Genomic DNA, 6,000 nt, shown 5'->3' on the forward strand with positions numbered 1-6,000 from the left:
CATTTGCACCTACAGTCATCTCTACCTGATATATGTGCCTACTCCTATAGTAAAGGTTGTCTCCCTATCACTTGGAATCATTTCTATCTCTTTGAAAATAGAAAGCAATGAAGATTGTATCAAACCAAGTATGGGTATTGTTATGAGGCTTTTTTCGAAAAATCTCAGAATCTGATGCCATACTGCACAGTTCTCATCCTCTCTGAAGAGGGAAGAGTGCAAGGCAGGCTCTGAACTCCTCATGGGTCTCACGAGGACCTCATATCTGGACCTCAGATCGCATCTGTTCAAGTCAGTCAACGTCCTCAGAGACCTGTTGTCATCATAGATCCAGAAAGGCCTTCGCTCAACACATGAGTTTTCACCTACCAAGTGAAATCCCAGAGAGTTAGACTCCTGGGCCTTGACAAGGAAGTTCAAAACTGTGCAGGAGGCATGTAGCTCATTCTGTCAAAGGTTTTGGGGAAAAACAGAGGACAGGATTAAAGAGCCTTTCCCCTTTGACACCATATGAGAAAAATAGAGGTCAACACATTGCCTTTGGTGGGTGTCACTGGCCCCAAATCGGGTACCTGTGAATGTTCCTTGAATTTATGTATTTAATCTTTACAACAAAGATTTGGTAAGAATAGAGAAAACATTCAAGAAAGCAAAATGACTTTTTTCCTATCTAGATAAGATTTTTCAACATCCTAATTTGCGGTTTTGATTCAATGCTCGTCATGTTAGTTGCCTTTACACTTCCTCCTCAGGTTCCCTGTCTTCCATGTATGTTCCTCTCCATCTTACAGTGCACAGTATTGAGCCTTCCAGTTGTCCTGCAATTGTCAATGCTCTGGAGGATTTTGTGATGTATGTCCCATGACCACCAGCTCCTTCCATATTTCCTTGGACAACAAAAAGCAACACACAGACCAAGCTATATTTTGGTCCATATATATCACCAGGTATCCCACAGGACATTGACAGGGACAGGAGTTGGGTTCTGTGTGCCTGATTCCTGAACCTTCTCTTCTTATCACCTCTCATGTCATGTTTCTTCAAATGAACTCAACACCACCCAGGTTCCAAGATGAAGGAAGGCATTGCATTTAATACCAAAAATATTCTTAGTTTTGTTTTGTTTTGTTCTGACAATGGACAACTAGATTTCTGGCTCAACATAATCCATAATCATTTATAAAAAGAATAAATATGGTTCATTGTCAGCTCTGTTTGGGTTTTTGAAAACTTTATGGCAATTCACCTGAATTTTAGAGGGCAAGATTGCATGTTTCCATGCTACTTACAAGGAAGTGAAAACGCATGGGTTGCTCTCTTAGTATCCACGCCAGAGGATCAATGATAGATGAAATTTGTGAGGGTTATTGTTCTGTGCTCTAGGGGTCTAGACTCCTAACACCCTATCATCTTCCTTTGGGTTCCACACCTGTCAGGGCAGAAATAAAAGTTTAATTCTTTGAGCTTGAATGTCGATAAGGGAAGGAGCTGGGAGAAGGCTTTTCTTAGTACTTCTGGATATATTATTTAGAATTGGAAGCTTCAATGGTAGCTTCAAAAGAAAGTCAAATATGCCAATAACTTCACCCAACTGTTGGTTTTCCAAATGCACCTCAAAATACTAATGGTATTAGTTAGTATCCTTGTCACTTGCTTGGGTTTGGTCTACCTAGCTAAGTCCCCTACAATGCCAGGGCCATAGCAAGTGTTCCACCATCAATAGGCAAGATGAAGCCTAGGTTGTTTAGCCATGAGAGGGACGTTAAATAAATCTCATCTCTTGTGGTACACAGTAGGTAAATATTTCGTCAGGCGAGAATGCAGCCTGTCTACAAACAAAAGACACAATGGGAAGCAGTGTCACTTACCTGTCCTGCCAGAAGGGAAGCACCTCTCTAAGTTTTAGCCTGCAACATAATAAGTATGAAGGTTATCAGAAAATGAAATGCGTCTAGGCAACCTTGACTTTCTAAAGTGTCCCGACCCTCAAGTCTGCCAGCAGTTCAGTCTTTCCCAGAACCAACTATTGAATTAATTTCCTCCCTTCAAATCCCCTCAGATTTTAGCCACTGTGGCAAGGATTTCTCTTCTTCTGATGACTTCCTCAGAAGCTGTCTGTGAGAGCATCTTTGCCAGTGCCAGCAGGCACAGTATGGACGCCTCTCAGTGGGCAGCGAGGAAGTTGGACAAAGCAAAGAAGAAGCAGTGAGTATAGCATTGCAGTATGGTCATTCTTAACTCCTCCTTTCTCAAAGTCAAAACGACCAAGTTGCACAGAGGTGAAAGTCAGTAAGCCCAATGGTATCTTTGAGATTTCAGGGTGTCATTGAAATTTGTCCTCTGTGCATGGAATTCTCTCCTTGTTTATCCAACAGAGTGTTCCATAATTGACTTTAGATTTCTTCCCTGCCATGCAACCTCATCTTGGAAGAGAGGGGAATCCAAAGGTACCTTTTGGTCTACATGTATGTTACCATGTCTCGATTCATAAAAACTCAAGTCTTCCACTTGGAAGAGCGTTGGAATCATCTACCATGCTTCAGGTTAAATCTGATGAAAAGAAGATGTTTTCTACGCACTAACTGACTAGCCCGTGGTCAAATACACATGGGTTGCTTTTTATTGAGTATGTTGTACTACACATCTGAGATTACATGATGTCCTTGATTGGATATTCAAGCTTCAAACATGGCTTTAGATATTGTGTATCCAGCAAGTGTTACCAAGAGTCCTATGCTACAGCTTCCTAAAAGTCTGTTAGTAATAAGATATATATATATATATATATATATATATATATATATATATATATATACATATATGTGTGTGTCAGTTCTGAATTAATTGTGTTCATCATGAGGATGTTAAGAAGATTCAGTGTGTGGTTCTTTCTTGTTTCATTGAAGAGTTAGCGCATCTGATCCATTATCAGGATTGTGGGTCTACCAGCTAGCAACATGTTCTTTAGAAATATCTTTCCTTGTTTCATAAAGGAATAGTTGTTTTCATAGATCTTGGGTAACACGCAAATTTTGTTAGAATAGATGATTTGCATCTGTGTGAGAGCGGCAATAAGAGGATGAATGTACCCAGGAGGAAAAGAAAAACAACAACAACAAGTAACAGAAAGCAAAGCCCAATTGTCATTTCTCATGATGGATCAACTGAGATGGTTTCCATGCAAGAAAGAGATAGGTAAACACAACATGCTCTGGAAGATTTTGGCAGCTAAGACATAAATGATGAACACCAATAAAACTAGGGAATGTCTTAAACAGGTGCCCTGGTTTCTCACCTAGCCATTATTATCTAGAATTTACCCAGCCTCCAACAGGAAAGACCATTTCAATTTTCCCTCTATATAAATTGAATGATCCTTTAATTATTAGTTATACGTCAGCCTTTACACAACTTTGGGAAAAGTGCGAGGGCAGTCATTGTCCTCCAATATTCTTGGGACTACTGGCATGAGCTCTAACCTCCCAGCCTGACACTTTACCACATATGTGCAAGGGTACATCGCCGGAGACTAGGAATGAGCAGCACGTTCTAATTCATCAGTTCTTACATATTTTTTGAGTACGTCATTTGCACCTAAGGTCATCTCTACCTGATATATGTGCCTACTCCTATAGTAAAGGTTGTCTCCCTATCACTTGGAATCATTTCTATCTCTTTGAAAATAGAAAGCAATGAAGATTGTATCAAACCAAGTATGGGTATTGTTATGAGGCCTTTTTCGAAAAATCTCAGAATCTGATGCCATACTGCACAGTTCTCATCCTCTCTGAAGAGGGAAGAGTGCAAGGCAGGCTCTGAACTCCTCATGGGTCTCACGAGGACCTCATATCTGGACCTCAGATCGCATCTGTTCAAGTCAGTCAACGTCCTCAGAGACCTGTTGTCATCATAGATCCAGAAAGGCCTTCGCTCAACACATGAGTTTTCACCTAGCAAGTGAAACCCCAGAGAGCTAGACTCCTGGGCCTTGACAAGGAAGTTCAAAACTGTGCAGGAGGCATGTAGCTCATTCTGTCAAAGGTTCTGGGGAAACACAGAGGACAGGATTAAAGAGCCTTTCCCCTTTGACACCATATGAGAAAAATAGAGGTCAACACATTGCCTTTGGTGGGTGTCACTGGCCCCAAATCGGGTACCTGTGAATGTTCCCTGAACTTATGTATTTAATCTTTACAACAAAGATTTGGTAAGAAGAGAGAAAACATTCAAGAAAGCAAAATGACTTTTTTTCCTATCTAGATAAGATTTTTCAACATCCTAATTTGCGGTTTTGATTCTATGCTCGTCATGTTAACCCGCCTTTACACTTCCTCCTCAGGTTCCCTGTCTTCCATGTATGTTCCTCTCCATCTTACAGTGCACAGTATTGAGCCTTCCAGTTGTCCTGCAATTGTCAATGCTCTGGAGGATTTTGTGATGTATGTCCCATGACCACCAGCTCCTTCCATATTTCCTTGGACAACAAAAAGCAACACACAGGCCAAGCTATATTTTGGTCCATATACATCACCAGGTATCCCACAGGACATTGACAGGGACAGGAGTTGGGTTCTGTGTGCCTGATTCCTGAACCTTCTCTTCTTATCACCTCTCATGTCATGTTTCTTCAAATGAACTCAACACCACCCAGGTTCCAAGATGAAGGAAGGCATTGCATTTAATACCAAAAATATTCTTAGTTTTGTTTTGTTTTGTTCTGACAATGGACAACTAGATTTCTGGCTCAACATAATCCATAATCATTTATAAAAAGAATAAATATGGTTCATTGTCAGCTCTGTTTGGGTTTTTGAAAACTTTATGGCAATTCACCTGAATTTTAGAGGGCAAGATTGCATGTTTCCATGCTACTTACAAGGAAGTGAAAACGCATGGGTTGCTCTCTTAGTATCCACGCCAGAGGATCAATGATAGATGAAATTTGTGAGGGTTATTGTTCTGTGCTCTAGGGGTCTAGACTCCTAACACCCTATCATCTTCCTTTGGGTTCCACACCTGTCAGGGCAGAAATAAAAGTTTAATTCTTTGAGCTTGAACGTCGATAAGGGAAGGACCTGGGAGAAGGCTTTTCTTAGTACTTCTGGATATATTATTTAGAATTGGAAGCTTCAATGGTAGCTTCAAAAGAAAGTCAAATATTCCAATAACTTCACCCAACTGTTGGTTTTCCAAATGCACCTCAAAATACTAATGGTATTAGTTAGTATCCTTGTCACTTGCTTGGGTTTGGTCTACCTAGCTAAGTCCCCTACAATGCCAGGGCCATAGCAAGTGTTCCACCATCAATAGGCAAGATGAAGCCTAGGTTGTTTAGCCATGAGAGGGATGTTAAATAAATCTCATCTCTTGTGGTACACAGTAGGTAAATATTTAGTCAGGCGAGAATGCAGCCTGTCTACAAACAGAAGACACAATGGGAAGCAGCGTCACTTACCTGTCCTGCCAGAAGGGAAGCACCTCTCCAAGTTTTAGCCTGCAACATAATAAGTATGAAGGTTATCAGAAAATGAAATGCGTCTAGGCAACCTTGACTTGATAAAGTGACCCGACCTTCAAGTCTGCCAGCACTTCAGTCTTTCCCAGAACCAACTATTGAATTCATTTCCTCCCTTCCAATCCCCTCAGATTTTAGACACTGTGGCTAGGATTTCTCTTCTTCTGATGACTTCCTCAGAAGCTGTCTGTGAGAGCATCTTTGCCAGTGCCAGCAGGCACAGTGTGGACGCCTCTCAGTGGGCAGCGAGGAAGTTGGACAAAGCAAAGAAGAAGCAGTGAGTATAGCATTGCAGTATGGTCATTCTTAACTCCTCCTTTCTCAAAGTCAAAACGACCAAGTTGCACAGAGGTGAAAGTCAGTAAGCCCAATGGTATCTTCGAGATTTCAGGGTGTCATTGAAATTTGTCCTCTGTGCATGGAATTCTCTCCTTGTTTATTCAACAGAGTGTTCCATAATTGACTTTAGATTTCTTCCCTGCCAT

At 41.0% G+C, this 6,000-nt stretch overlaps 2 non-coding genes across 2 annotated transcripts; both read right to left on the reverse strand.

The window, feature by feature from the left end:
* Positions 1 to 267: 267 nt before the first annotated feature.
* On the reverse strand, positions 268 to 332 carry LOC132647829 (small nucleolar RNA SNORD109A). The gene has a single exon (XR_009586169.1). It is a non-coding gene; the product is annotated as a small nucleolar RNA SNORD109A (small nucleolar RNA).
* A 3,520-nt stretch (positions 333 to 3,852) lies between these two features.
* LOC132647830 (small nucleolar RNA SNORD109A) lies at positions 3,853 to 3,917 on the reverse strand. The gene has a single exon (XR_009586170.1). It is a non-coding gene; the product is annotated as a small nucleolar RNA SNORD109A (small nucleolar RNA).
* Positions 3,918 to 6,000: the final 2,083 nt, after the last annotated feature.

Source organism: Meriones unguiculatus, chromosome 14 (assembly GCF_030254825.1).
Source record: "Meriones unguiculatus strain TT.TT164.6M chromosome 14, Bangor_MerUng_6.1, whole genome shotgun sequence".
Lineage (NCBI taxonomy): Eukaryota > Metazoa > Chordata > Mammalia > Rodentia > Muridae > Meriones > Meriones unguiculatus.